This window comes from Onychomys torridus, chromosome 1, assembly GCF_903995425.1.
Source record: "Onychomys torridus chromosome 1, mOncTor1.1, whole genome shotgun sequence".
Classification (NCBI taxonomy): domain Eukaryota; kingdom Metazoa; phylum Chordata; class Mammalia; order Rodentia; family Cricetidae; genus Onychomys; species Onychomys torridus.
In genome coordinates this window covers 42,739,626-42,754,600 of record NC_050443.1, presented here as the reverse complement: position 1 = coordinate 42,754,600, position 14,975 = coordinate 42,739,626, and the positions used below count along the sequence as shown (strand labels likewise).

The 14,975-nt window shown below is 41.0% G+C and overlaps 6 non-coding genes across 6 annotated transcripts; all 6 read left to right on the top strand.

Annotated features, from left to right (window-relative positions):
- Positions 1 to 5,587: 5,587 nt before the first annotated feature.
- Positions 5,588 to 5,666, top strand: LOC118576881. Its single transcript, XR_004944078.1, has one exon. It is a non-coding gene; the product is annotated as a small nucleolar RNA SNORD115 (small nucleolar RNA).
- A 1,735-nt stretch (positions 5,667 to 7,401) lies between these two features.
- LOC118576892 lies at positions 7,402 to 7,480 on the top strand. Its single transcript, XR_004944089.1, has one exon. It is a non-coding gene; the product is annotated as a small nucleolar RNA SNORD115 (small nucleolar RNA).
- A 1,716-nt stretch (positions 7,481 to 9,196) lies between these two features.
- LOC118576879 lies at positions 9,197 to 9,275 on the top strand. The gene has a single exon (XR_004944077.1). It is a non-coding gene; the product is annotated as a small nucleolar RNA SNORD115 (small nucleolar RNA).
- Positions 9,276 to 10,996: 1,721 nt separating this feature from the next.
- Positions 10,997 to 11,075, top strand: LOC118576877. The gene has a single exon (XR_004944075.1). It is a non-coding gene; the product is annotated as a small nucleolar RNA SNORD115 (small nucleolar RNA).
- Positions 11,076 to 12,813: 1,738 nt separating this feature from the next.
- LOC118576876 lies at positions 12,814 to 12,892 on the top strand. Its single transcript, XR_004944074.1, has one exon. It is a non-coding gene; the product is annotated as a small nucleolar RNA SNORD115 (small nucleolar RNA).
- Positions 12,893 to 14,609: 1,717 nt separating this feature from the next.
- Positions 14,610 to 14,688, top strand: LOC118576882. The gene has a single exon (XR_004944079.1). It is a non-coding gene; the product is annotated as a small nucleolar RNA SNORD115 (small nucleolar RNA).
- The last annotated feature ends 287 nt before the right edge of the window (positions 14,689 to 14,975 follow it).

Here is a 14,975-nt window from a genome sequence, read left to right as displayed (position 1 = left end):
TTCTTGAGGACCCTTTGTGTTAAATCTTGCAGGTAGTGGAGTTTGGTTATACAAAGAACAAGTAGGACATTTCCTTATTATTTCTTTGGCTTGTTGCCAAGTGATGGTAAATCTTTTATCAAACCCTTGCTATTAACATCATATTTCTTATGAAAAGCTGAGGCTTCTAGCACATTTAGTACCAATAGTTGATCAATTTTCTCATCATTTTGTGCTAGAGGGACTGGTAGATGAGTATGAGGTATGATATGTGTTATATATAAGGGATGATTTTTATTTCTGATCATTTCTTGTAATTGAACAAGTAATAAACTCCATTCTGAATAATCTAGAATAAATTCAGCAGTTCCAATACAATTTTTTTCTGCATATTGTGTGTTAGTAACTGTATTAAGAGGTTCTGGAAAATCTAATAATACCACGAGAATAGCATGTAATTCCTACTTTTGAATAGAATCAGAAGGGGTTTGTATCAATTTGCTTGAATTTTCTGACATATAACCTGCTTTTACTGATTTGTTTACATCACTATCGAATAAAAGGTCTTCAAAAAATGTTGCTCCCCATACACTGTGAGAAAGGATCCAGTTAGCTTTCTTTATAAACTGAAGTATTTGTTGTTAATATCTCCCACTAAATTACTGCAAGCTCTTTGCCAATGTTCATTTGATTCCCATAAAGAGGAAATTTCAGCATGAGTAAAAGGCACCACAATTTCTGCTGGGTCTATTCCTGCTACTTGACAAAGTCTTAATTTTCCTTCCAGAATCAACTCAGAAACCTTTTCTACATAGGTCTTTAATTCTTTACTCTGTTTGTGTGGTAAAAATATCCAATCTAAGATATTACCTTCTCTCTGCATTAAAATTTTTGTATGAGAAACATAAAAGGTAAAATAACTAGAATACAATCAAGCTCTGGATTCAAACTATTCACATGTACATCCTGCAATTCCTTTTCTACCAAAGATAATTCTCTCTATGCCTCAGTTGATAATTTTGTTGGAATATTTAAATCATTATCACCTTGTAAAATTTGAAATAAATCACTTAGTTCTTCAGTGATAAACCCAATTATGGACCATAGCCAGTTAATAACTCACAGCAATTTTTAAAAATAATTAAGAATCCATAATTAATATCTCTTGATTTATACTTTCTTTGGGTTAATTTTTGTAAACCTGTATTATAACCTAGGTAATTAATTGAATTTCCTCTTTTTATTTTTTTCAGGAGCAATTTGTAATCCCCAAAAAGATAAATTTTTCTTTACTTCTTCAAACATTTTCTCTAAAATATCTGCCTTTGAATTACCTATTATGATATCATCCATATAATGGTAAATTATAGATTATGGAAACTGTACAAGAATCATTTCCAGCAGCTATTGTTCAAAATATTAGCACAGGGTGGGGCTATTTAGCATCCTTTGTGTGAGAACTTTCCACTGATATCTTTTAACAGGTTGAGAATTATTATTGGTAGGGACTGTGAAGGCAAATTTTTCTCTATCCTGTTCTTATAAAGGTATATTGAAGAAACATTCTTTTAAATGAGTCACTATAATAGACCATGCCTTGAGTAATAGAGAAGGCAAGGGAATTCCAGGGTTCTGAAAAGCCCATCAGCTGAATTATTTTATTTATAGCTCTTAGATATCTTACCATTCTCCCTTTTCCAGATTTCTTTTTAATAACTGAACCAGATGTTTTAAAGCCTGTAATTTTTCTGATGGAAAAGGTTGATGGTTCCACCCAGACATGGTATGGCTGTTGTTACCTTTGAAAGATCAGCAGGAGTTGTGGCCTGTTTAGGTACAACCTGAAGAGTTGGTGACTGTTTTCTATAATAATTTTTAGTGTTTTTTCTCAGAAACATACATTAGTTTATGGTTTGTTTCTGAGATTGGAAGAATGTTAATCTGTTTATTTGCTTGCCGTAACAAATCATGTCCCCATTAATTTATTGCTATGTTAGCCACATATGGCTTTAATTTTCCTCTTGTCCTTTGGGCTCTATAAATTTGACCCATCTTGTGCTTTGTTTTACCTGAGGCAAAGCTCCAATCCTTAAAAGTTAAACATTTACTTCCTAAAGAGGCCAATTTGGATGTCAAGATTCTGGTCCAATTATTGTTATATCTGCCCTTATGTCCACATATATTTTAACTTTGGTCTTTGATGATTTATAGTTTGCCAAAATATTTGCTTTATGGTTTCTTCTGGAATTTTTGTTTTATCTTCTAAAGCTGCTCTATCATTCAGAGCAGTATGGGTTTTTACAATAGGCATTAGGTCCTTTAATTTTTCCAGGGAGGAGTTTTCCCCATGGTGACAGGAAAGGATTGAACCATTCATTGGTCCAATGCTGGCCTTTGGTGCAACTTTTGCATACTTCAGAAGGCTGGAGCCTTCTGTTTGGATCATCTCTAGAAAAAACATTGTTTCTAGGAACACCCTGCCTACAAGATCTATTTAGATGGCCTTATTTACCACAATTAAAACATTTGACATTTTGATATTTTGTCAAGCCTTTGTAAATCAACTCTCCTCTCCAAGCATCATCATGGGTATGATATTCAATGTTGACTATATATTGGATTCACTCCCTTATGGATGCTGCTCTTATCTTTAAAGGCTGAATTATCCTTTGCATTGTGAATTTGCATTTTCAAAAGTCAAAGGTTCATTTAATATCCATATATCTTCTGGATTTGATATCCTTATATTTACAGCTGAAGTCAATCTTTGTAAAAATTTATTGAAGGCTTCTTCTGGGCCTTGTATAATTTTAATAAATGAATCAGTCCTCTTTCCTGATTCTTGAATTTTGTTCTAAGTAATCAAAGCTGCTGTATGGCATAGGGACAAAGAGTGATAATCAAATGTAATATGTCTTTCCACATCAGTATAATGGCCTCCACCAACAATTTGATCTTAGGAAATCTCTAACCCTACCTTGCTGTTCTATGTACCTAGCTCAATCTCACCAACAATTGTTACACTATAGTTAAGGACTACTTCTCAACACTGATTTAATTAGATCTTTCTTGTCTTTTGGAATACTTCTGTGCTAAGTGGACCATGGATTTAACATCTGCTTCACAAAAGGTGAATGCATTCCATATGAAACCATTGCTTTCTTTACATTTCTATAGGTTCTAATTTAACTTCTGAATATCTTTGATGATGTCTGTCATCTGGTTGTCATTCTTGAATTGAAGCTGGATAAATTAAGTTTGGTTTCCTAATATCTTAAGGTCACTCCCCTTCAGTTTCATAATACCATGGTGTAGTAACTTCTGTTCTAAATACCTCTGCCTATGTGTGAATATTTTTTCTTAGTTCCATTAGTCTGTCTTTATGAGGATTTTTTCTTATTAGTCAATGTTCTGTATTTGGCACTGATATCAAACAATGCTTTTAGGGATAAAATAAGAATTACCAAATTTATAGTTGACATCATATAAGTCCCAAATAAGTTGACTATCCCTTCATTTAATGGTTCCATTTTCAAACCATTCATTGTAAAACTATTCACAGATCTAAATTCATGCATCATAATGTTTCTCATTTTTAATGTTGGGAAAAACCTCTTCAACCTCTTCTCTCCCCACCTTTTTATCTAATTCACCCCTTTTAAAAGTTATAATTGTCTCCCTAAATCTGCTGAAAATGATTGTGAAGTGTGAGGCTAGCTGTCTCTGCATACCATGTATGAGGACAGCTGCCACTGATTTCATGTCAACAGCCTGAGCAGGGATTCACAGAGAAGCTCAAAACACATGAGGAAAAGATGCCCAAGAGTAAGCCATCTGAAAGGCATGAATGGGGAACATATGACAGCAGTGTATGTGGCAAGTAGATGGGAAGTGAAAGCACAGAACTGCCTGAAGGCAGAACTGGCAAGTGATAAGGTGCTAACTCCAGCAGCATTTAGAGCCCAGGTAGCTGTGGAGTTTGGGGCTTGTGAGGATTGCTTTAGAGAGGTTACAACAGGGAAATTCCAGACTCACTCAGAGCACTTGGGGAAGAAAAGGAAAAAACAGCCACCAGCATGGTGTCTCTGCTAGGTGCAGTTCCCACATGCAGCCTCAGCAGGTTCCAGCAGCTGCAAAGCCTCAGGAAAGCAGCTATCTGGTGAATTCACCATCTGAGTATGGTGCCAGATGAAATGTTAATCTAATTAATCTTATCAATATAAAACCAAGAGTCAGATATTGGGGTAAAATTCTGAAAGATCAGAAAAGCAGGGGAGCAGCCATAGCTGCATCTTAGCTCTCCAGTTTCTAATTCCCAAAGGGCCAGAATCCCCTCTCTGCCCCACGTTACTACTTCCTGTCTCATCTTTGTCTACAGTCCTCCAAATGTCTATGGTTAATTTTGATCCCCTAGTATCTGGCCCCACCCTCTGACTCCAAGGAAGCTTTGTAAGTCAGAATACACTTAAAATACAACACTACATGTGATTGTTTACTCCTGTTATTTTATGATTTTGTTGTTGGTAGTGTGTATATGTTTCCCTTCTTTGGGTTTTTCTCGTGTGAGATTACCTATTGTGTTTTTGTAGGTGCAGCTAACATCCTTGGGTTGGAGTTTTCTTTCTAGTACTTTCTGTAGGGCTATATTTGTGGACAGGTAATGTTTAAATCCTATTTTATCATGGAATATCTTGTTTTCTCTATCTATGGCCATTGAAAGTTTTTTCTGGGTACAATAGTCTAGGCTGGCATCTGTGGTCTCGTAGTGGCTGAAAAATATCTGTTCAGGTACTTCTGTCTTGTAGAGTCTCCTTTAAGAAGTCATATTTAATTCTGATAGGTCTGCTTTATATGTTACTTGGTCCTTTTCCTTGGCAGCTCTTAATATTCTTTCTTTATTCTTTATGTTTAGTGCTTTGACTATTATGTGGTAAGGGGACTTTTTTGTCCAGTCTACTTGGCATTCCATACAATTCTTGTATATTCATCAGCATGCATTTCTTTTGGTTGGGAAATTTTTCTTTTATGATTTTGTTAAATACATTTTCAGTATCTTTGAGCTGTAATTCTCCTCCTTCTGTACCTCTTATTCTTAGGTTTGGTCTTTTTTATGGTGTCCCAGATTTCCTGGATGTTTTCTGTTAAGAATTTTTTGGATTTAACATTCTCTTTGACAGATGATTCTATTTCTTCTATTGTATCTTCAATCCTGAGATTCTCTCATCCATCTCTTGTAATTTGCTGGAGATGCTTGAATCTGTACTTCCTGTTCTCTTACCCAGATTACTCACTGTGTATTTGATTTTCAAAGGGCCAGAGATTTACTGATCCTTGGCATGCCTTAACACCATGGTCATGTCCCACAGATCATGCAGTGTCATCAAGGCCTATCTCAAGAGTGCCTTGACATAATCCCCTTTCTTCCTCCACAACAGCTGCCCCTTTGAAGAAGACAATCTATTCTGTAGGATCCTTTGAAGCACATTTGTCTAGAATTGGCTGTACTTTGGGCCTTAAATTCTCATGGTCAAGGCCAACATGAGTACCAGCAGCACTGATAAGCAACTATGGTTGTATCACAAAGGCATGTGTTGCTCTCTGGAGACCTGGGTCTCTGATGACAAACTTATGTCATGGAGAGAGATGGTGACATAAAAATCATATTCCATATAATTATGTTGAGTCCCAGATTAAGGGCAGAAGAGAAATGTTTCCTCATCTCCTTGTGGCTTCCTTCAGGCCCAATACAGAGGCTCTGCTATCCCTAAACCCTGATTCCCCATCTGTGAAATCCTATGCGCTCTAGTAGCAAATACCTAGCAGAACCCTGAGGGCTCCTTTCAAAGCACCTCTTTGGACTCTGACCCCTTGTGCATGACTTTAGTTGTCAACACACTGCTCAAGTCTGTGTCTCCACTCCTGTCTTTAAGTGACCTGGAATTTTGTTTCAGAGTCAGAAGCATCCTGGCACACTTCCAGTAAGTGGAAGAATAAGCCTAAGGGCTGGGATCACTAAGGGTCCTGTGCCTTCCCCTGTAAAACCTCTGATACCCCAAGAATCTTTCCACTTAGAAGCACAGCCTCCAGGCTCTGGCCTGATTGTGGAAATATTCTACAACTCAGGCCTGTGTTTGCAGAATGACAATTTGAAATGCACACCCAGTATTGTAGAATTCGAAGGAAATATACCAGGAGCTGCTGATCAGATACTGCAGCAGAATGCCCAAAGGTGGAGCCAGGAGGGTCAGACCTTTTTTGGTTCCTGCCACAGGGATAGAGAAACTTACACTTGAATTTACCACCCCACCTATTTATCCTTTGGCCTCCCTTCTGGATTGGGAAGGGCAGGGAAGACACTCAAGATCACATCATAACAAAAGGCTTTTGAGCCACCTAGTTGCAAAGGTCTTTCATAGTAGCCATCTGTCATATACTTAACCTCAAGGTAAAATTGGGCCACTTCTTAAGCATATTGGGCATAGGGACATCTTCAACATTCCAGTGATGGACAATGACACGTCTGTATTCCCTACCCATGTGGCTTAGGGAACCCATTTAATTGACCTCCCATCTGAAAGGCCACAGGAACTAAGGTGGGATTGTGTATCTGGACAGACATTCTCTTCCTGGTCCTAAAGCCATGAGCCCTGATTGTTTTCAAATGTTCTCAACAGAGGGTTTTTGCAAAGAAATTTCTGTTTCATGTATATTACATAAAGTTGTTAGAACACACATTGCTGACCACTGTGATGTGGAATTTCCCCTGTGATATAGAGAAGGCAAGACATACAGGCTGGCAAGTAGCAAATGACACCTTTGGGAGAATGGATTTTTATGTAGCAATTTGTCTCTGAGTCTTAGAATTTACATAGGTAGTGCTCTAACATGGAGACATGATGACAGGTCTCTGACTTGATGGGGCCAATGCAGGAATTACAAGAAAATATATTTAACTAGTTATGCATAGTGTTGGGACAGTTGTCCTCAGTCTAATGCTAAGAGTCAGAGCATGAGGTGAAAACTGCCTTTAATGAAACCATGAAGTTAAAATTTAGGCAGGCACAAAAGGTTCCTACCAGTTACTGTGTGGCAGGACTCACTGTGTATTTATTTTTTGAAGAGCCAGTGATTTACTGATCCTTGGCATGCCTTCACACCATGGCCATATCCCACAGACCATGCAGTGTCATCAAGGCCCATCTCAAGAGTGCCTTGTCATAATCCCCTTTCTTCCTCCACAAGAGCTGCCCCTTTGAAGAAGACAATCTATTCTGCTGAATCGTTTGGAGCAGATTTGTCCAGACTTGGTTGTAATTCAGGCTTGAAATTCTCATGGCCAAGGTCTACATGAGCATCTGTAGCCCAGGTAATCAAGTATGGTTGTGTCATAAAGGCATGTGTAGCTGTGCTCTCTAGACACCTGGGTCTGTGACAACAAACCTATGTCATGAACAGAGATGGTGATATAAAAATCATGTTCCAAAGAATGATGCTGAGGATCAGACTAAGGTCAGAAGAGAAAGAGGTGCTTTATCTCCATGTGGCTTCCTTGAGGGCCTTGCTATCCCTAAGCCCTGATTCCCCACCTGTGGAATCCTATTGTCTCCAGTTGTAAATACACAGCAAAGCCCTGACAGCTCCATTGAAAGCACATCTAGGGACACTAGCCCCTTGTGCTATGCTTTAGTCGTCATCAAACTGCTCATGTCCCTGTCTCCTCTCCTGTCTTTCAGTGACCTGGGATTTATTTCAGAGCCCAAAGCATCCTGGCACATTTCAGGTAGTGGACAAATAAGCCCAAGGTCTGGGATCCTTAAGGATCCTATGCCTTTTCTGTATAAAACCTATCACACTCTGAGAGACTTTCAACTTAGAAGCACAGTCACCAGGCTCTGGCCAGATTGTGGCAATATTCTACCATTCAGACTTTTGTATGCAGAATGACAATTCAAAAGGCATACCCTATACATCACAATTCCAAGGAAATTGGACCTGAGCTGCTGATCAGGGAAAGCAGGGGAATACCAAGAAGTGGAATCACCAGGCTCAGAGTTTCTCAGGTTCATTCCAAAGGGATAGAGAAACATACACTTGATTTTGAGCTCTCACCTACTTATTCTTTGGCCTCCATTCTGGATTGGGAGGGGCAGAGAAGACACTCAAGATCTCATCATGACAGAAGGCTTTTGAGACCCCTCCTTGCATAGGACTTTTATAGGAGACATCTGGCATATACTTAACCTCAAGGTGAAATCAGGCCACAGTTAGGCACATGGAAAACAGGTATATCTTCAACATTGTAGGGCTAAACTGTGACAGCATGGCATTCCTTTCCCATGTTGCTAAGGGAAGCCATTTGAATGAACTGTCATCTGAAAGGTCACAGGAACCATGCTGGGATTGAGTATCTATACAGATATTATCTTCCTGGCTTCAAGGACATGAGCCCTGATTATTTCCAAACCCAATCAAAAATAGGCATTAGCATTGAATTACAGATCCATGAATATCCTACAAAGCTGTAAACACACCATTCTCTGACAAGTGTCATGTGGAATTTCCACAGGGGTCTAAAACAGCCAAATGACACATCCTGGGGAGCATAAAATGACACCCTTGGGAGAAGGGATTTTATGTAGGCATTATTCTGTGGGTGTCAGTCTTTATATGCATAGTGTTCTTCTATAGAGAACTGATAAATGGCCTCTGACATGTGGGGCCAGTGTATGAAATCCCCCACCCAAAAAATAACAGATAACTAGCCCTGCATTGTGTCTTGACAATGGTCAACTAGTAACAGTAAGAACATGGGGGGATAGGAGCCTGTACTGAAACACTGAAGTTTCCTAGGCAGGAAGGAAAGGATACCATCTGTGACTCTGTGCAAGCACTCTAAGTGTATTGTGATTTCCTAGAGACAGAGATATACAGAGACTTGGCATGCTTTCTGATCATGGTCAGTTTTCACAGAACAGGCAATTTTATCAATGGCCCATCTCAAGGGTGACCTCATGTCCTACCTTTTCTTCCTTCAAAGATCATGCCCTTGGCTTAAGAGAGTTCATTCTGCTGAACCCCTTGAAGCAGTTTTGACCACAAAGGGCTGTACTTTCGGCTTCAACATCACATGGCCAAGGCCCTCATGATTGCAGTCTGCCCTGGTAAGCACATTGTTTCTGTCAAAAAATGCACATGGAAATATCCTCCCTGAAGGCCTGGGTCTATGAGGACAAAACTATGTCATGAAGAGAGATGTTGAACTACAAATCATGCACAATAAAATGACGCTGAGGCCCAGGCTGCAGGGCAGGGGAGAAAGAGGTGCCTTGTCTCCTTTTGGCTTCCTTGAGGCCCAATTAAGTGGTCTAGCTATACCAAAATCTTGATTTGCCACAAGGGAAATTCAATGATGTCCAGAGGCACATACCTAGAAGTGCTCTGAGGACTCCCTTCAAAGGTGTGACAGTCTACTCTTCTACAAGGTTTAAGATGCCAACACACTGCTCATGTCCCTGTCTCCTTCACGTCTCTCAGTGACCTGGGATTTTCTTTCAGAGCCTGAAGCATCCTGACACAATTCCAATAAGTGGAAGAATAAGCCCAAGTGTTGGGATCTCTTCAGGTCCTGAGCCTTCCTCAACTAATGTCTTACACACCAAGAATCTTTACCCTTTGAAGCATAGGCTCAGGATTCTAGCCTGATTGTGGCAATATTCTGCCCTTCAGGCATTTTGTTTTAGGATGACAATTCCATGAACACTCTGTACTGAACTATTCCAAGGAATTGCACAGGCGCCACTGATCAGGGAATGCAGGGGAATGCCCACAGTTGGAGTCACAAGGCCTAGAGCTTCTCTGTTTCATGCCACTGGGATAGAGAAACTTACTCTTGAATTTACACTCCCACCTACTCATTTTGTGTCCTCACTTCTGGATTGGGAAGGGACAGGTGGACACTCAAGATCACATCATGACAGAAGGCTTTTGAGCCCCCTCCTTGCATAGGGCTTTCATGGGAGACATCTGGCATATACTTAACCTCAAGCTGAAATTGGACCACTTCTTAGGCATATGGGACACAGGTACAACTTCAACATTCTAGTGCTAAACAGTGACAGCATGGCATACCTTTCCCATGTTGCTAAGGGAAGCCATTTGATTGAACTCTCTTCTGAAAGGCCACAGGAACCAAGGTGGGATTGTGTATCTGGACAGATATTCTCTTCCTGGCTTCAAGGACATGAGCCCTGATTATTTTCAAACCCAATCAAAATAGGCATTAACATTGAATTTGAGTTCCATGAATATCCTACAAAGCTGTAAACACACCATTCTCTGACAAGTGTCATGTGGAATTTCCCCAGGGTGGCGCACATGCAAATGACACACCCTGGGGTGCAGCAAATTACACCTGTGGGAGAATGGATTTTTCTGTAGACATTTGTCTGTGGGTGTCAACCTTTATGGATAGTGTTCTACTATGGAGAACTGATGAATTGTTTCTGACATGGTGGGCCCAATGCAGGAATCCCCCAACCCAAAAAAGCAACAAATACCTACCCTGCATTGTGCCTTAACAATAGTCAACAGTCTACTGGTAACAGTCAGAACATGTGGGGAGAGGTGCCTTCACTGAAACACTGAAGTTTCCAAGGCAGGAATGAAAGGATCCTATCTGTAACTCTGTGAAAGCACTCTCAGTTTATTTTAATTTCCAAGGGCCAGAGATTTACAGACACTTGGCATGCTTTCAGACCATTGTCACTTTTCACGGAAAGGGAATTTCATCAATGGCCCATCTCAAGGGTGATTTGATGTCCTCCTCTTTCTTCCTCCACAGATTAAGATTTGCTTAAGAGAATTCATTCTGCTGAACCCCTTGAAGCAGCTTTGACCAGAAAGGGCTGTACATTCGGCCTTAACATCTCAAGGCCAAGCCCCTCATGATTGCAGTCTGCCCTGGTAAACACATTGTTTGTGTCCCAAATGTACATGTAAATGTCCTCTCTGGAGGCCTGGGTCTATGATGACAAAACTATGTCATGAAGAGAGATGGTGACCTAAAAATCATGCTCAATAGAATGACATTGATGCCCATTTTGCAGGGCAGGGAAGAAAGTGTTGCTTCATGTCCTTGTGCCTTCCTTGAGGCCCAATTAAGTGGTCTTGCTATCCCTAAACCTTGATTTTCCACATGGGAAAACCTCTGAATTCCAGGGTCTTATATCTAGGAGCAGGCTGTGGCCTCCCTTCCAAACACCTTGTATGACTGTCTACTCTTCTACAAGGTTTTAGTTGCCAGGACACTGCTAATTTACCTGTCTCCTTCATGTCTTTCTGTGACCTGGGATTTTCATTCAGAGCTGGAAGCATCCTGACACACTTCTGCTAAGGGGAAGAACAAGCCCAAGGGCTGGGATCTCTTCAGGTCCTGAGCCTTCCTCTTCTAATGTCTCTTACACACCAAGAATCTTTACCCTTTGAAGCACAGGCTCAAGGGACTGGCCTGATTATGGCAATATTCTGCCCCTCAGGCCTTTGGTTGTGGAATGGCAATTCCATGAACACTCTGTCCTGGACAATTCCAAGGTTATTGCACAAGAGCCACTGATCAGGGAATGCAGGGGAATTCCAATAGGTGGAGTCACAAGGCCTACAGCTTCTCTGGTTCATGCCACAGGGATAGAGAAACTTACATTTGAATTTACACTCTCACCTATTTATACTTTGGCCCCCCTTGTGCATTGGGAAGGGGTAGGGAAATCAATGAAGATCCCATAATACTGAAGGCTTTTGAACCACCTCCTTGCAAAGGGCTTTCATAGGAGACATCTGGCATATACTTAGCCTCAAATTAAAATCGGGCCACTGCTTAGGCGTATGGGACCCAGGTACATCTTCAACATTCTAGTGCTAAACATTGATAGCATGTCATACCTTTCCCAAGTAGCTTTGGGAATCCATTAGATTGAACTGTCATCTGAAAGTCTCCAGGAACCAATGTACGATTGTGTATCTGGATAGATATTCTCTTCCTGGCTTCAAGGACATGAGCCCTGTTTATTTTCAAACCCAATCAAAAATAGGCATTTGCATTGAATTTCAGCTCCATGAATATCCTACAAAGCTGTAAACCCACCATACTCTGACAAAGGTGTCATGTTGAATTTGCCCAGGATCAAGCACAGGCAAATGACAAACCCTGGAGAGCAGTTAATGACACCCCTGGGAGATTGGATTTTTCTGTAGACATTTGTGTGTGGGTGTCAGCCTTTATTTGGATAGTGTTCTACTTGGGGAACTAATGCATGATCTCTGACATGTGGGGACAATCCAAACAACCCCCCTGCACAAAAATCCAAACAAATAACTAGCCCTGCATTGTGTCTTGATAATTTTAAACAGTCTACTGGTACAAGTTAGAACATGTGAGGATAGGTGCCTTTACTGAAACACTGAAGTTTCCAAGGCAGGAATGAAAGGATCCTTTCTGTTACTCTGTGGAAGAACTCTCAGTGTATTTTAATTTCCAAGGGCCAGAGATTTACAGAGACTTGACATACTTTCAGACTATGGTCACTTTTCACAGAACAGGCAGTTTTATCAATGCCCCATCTCAAGGGTGACTTCATGTCCTCCCCTTTCTTCCTCCACAGATCGTGCCCTTTGCTTAAGAGAACTCACTCTGCTGAATCCCTTCAAGGAGCTTAACTAGGATGGACTGTAATTTCAGCTTTAACTTCTCATGGCCAAGGCACTCATGATTGAGGTCAGCCCTGGTAAGCACGTTGTTTGTGTCCCAAATGCACATATAAATGTCATCCCTGGAGGCCTGGGTCTATGATGACAAAACTGTGTAATGAAAAGAGATGTTGACTTAAAAATCATGCTCAATAGAATGATGCTGAGGCCCAGGAAGCAGGGCAGGGGAGAAAGAGGTGCCTTGTCTCCTTGTGGCTTCCTTGAGGCCCAATTCAGTGGTCTAGCTATATCAAAACTTTGATTTGCCAATTGGAAATTCTATGGTGTGCAGAGGCTGATACCTAGGAGTGCACAGAGGCCTCCCTTCAAAGCACCTGGTGTGACTGTCTACTCTTCTACAAGGTTTTATTTGCCAGCACACTGCTCATGCCCCTGTCTCCTTCATGTCTTTCAGTGACCTGGGATTTTCTTTCAGAGCCTGAAGCACCCTGCCACACTTCTGGTAAGTGGAAGAATAAGCATAAGGGCTGGGATCTTCTCAGTTCCTGAGCCTTCCTCTTCTAATATCTCTGACACACCAAGAATCTTTCCTCTTTGAAGCATAGCTTCCAGGGCCTGCCCTAATTATGGCAATATTCTGCCCCTCAGGCCATTGGATGTGGAATGACAATACCATGAATTCTCTGTCCTGTACAATTCCAAGGGAATTGCACAAGAGCCACTGATCAGGGAATGTAGGGGAATGCCAATAGGTGGAGTCAAAAGGCCTAGCGATTCTCTGGTTCATGCCACAGGGATAGAGAAACTTACACTTGAATTGGCACTGCCACCTACTTATTTTTTGTCCTTCCTTCTGGATTGGGAAGCACAGGGAAGATACTCAAGATCACAACATTACAGAAGGTTTTTGAGCCACCTCCTTGCAAAGGGCTTACATAGGAGACGTCTGGCATATAATTAACCTCAAGTTGATATTGGGCCACTTCTTTGGCATATGGGACACAGGTACATCTTCAACTTTGTAGTGCTAAACAGTGACAGCATGGCATTTCTTTCCCATGTTGCTAAGGGAATCCATTAGATTGAAGTGTCATCTGAAAGGCCACAGAACCGGAGGTGGGATTCTGTATCTGTACAGATATTCTCTTCCTGTCTTCAATGAAATGAGCCCTGATTATTTTCAAACCAAATCAAAAATAGGCATTAGCATTGAATTTCAGCTCCAGAAATATCCTATAAAGTTGTAAACACACCATTCTATGACAAGTGTCATGTGGAATTTCCCCAGGATCGAGCACAGGCAAATGACACAACCTGGAGAGGAGCAAATGACACCCTTGGGAGAATGGATTTTTCTGTAGATATTTGTCTGCGTGTGTCAGCCTTTATACGGATAGTGTTCTACTTGGGGAACTGATGCATGATCTCTGACATGTGGGAACAATGGAAACCACCCCCCTAAAAAAACCCAAGAAATGATTAGCCCTGTATTGTGTCTTGACAATTGTCAACAGTGTAATTGTAACAGTCAGAACATGTGGGGATAAGTGCATTTACTGAAACACTGAAGTTTCCAAGGCAGGAATGAAAGGGTCCTATCTGTTACTCTGTGGAAGCACTCACAGTATATTTTAATTTCCAAGGGCCAGAGATTTACAGAGACTTAGCATGCCTTTAGACCATGGTTACTTTTCACAGAACAGGCAATTTCATCAATGGCCCATGTCAAGACTGACCTCACATCCCCCCCTTTGTGCACTTTGCTTAAGAGAATTCATTCTGCTGAACCCCTTGAAGCAGCTTAATCAGAATGGGCTATAGTTTTGGCTTCAACTTCTCATTGCCAAGGCCCTCATGATTGCAGTTAACCATGGTTAGCACGTTGTTTGCATCACAAATTTGCATGTAAATGTCCTCCCTTGAGGCCTGGGTCTATGCTTACAAAACTATGTCATGAAGAGAAATGTTGACCTATACATCATGCTCAATAGAATGACACTGAGGCCCAGGCTGCCGAGCAGGGAAGAAAGAGATGCCTCATGTTCTTGTGCCTTCCTTGAGGCCAAATTAAGTGGTCTCACTATTCCAAAACCTTCATTCACCACATGGAGAAATCTATGATGTCCAGAGGCACATACCTAGGAGCTGGCTGAGGCCTCCATTCAAGGCACCTTGTGTGACTGTCTACTCTTCTACAAGGTTTTAGATGCCAGCATACTGCTCATGTCCTTGTTTTCTTCATGTCTTTCAGCTTTTATATGGATAGTGTTCTACTATGGAGAACTGATGAATGA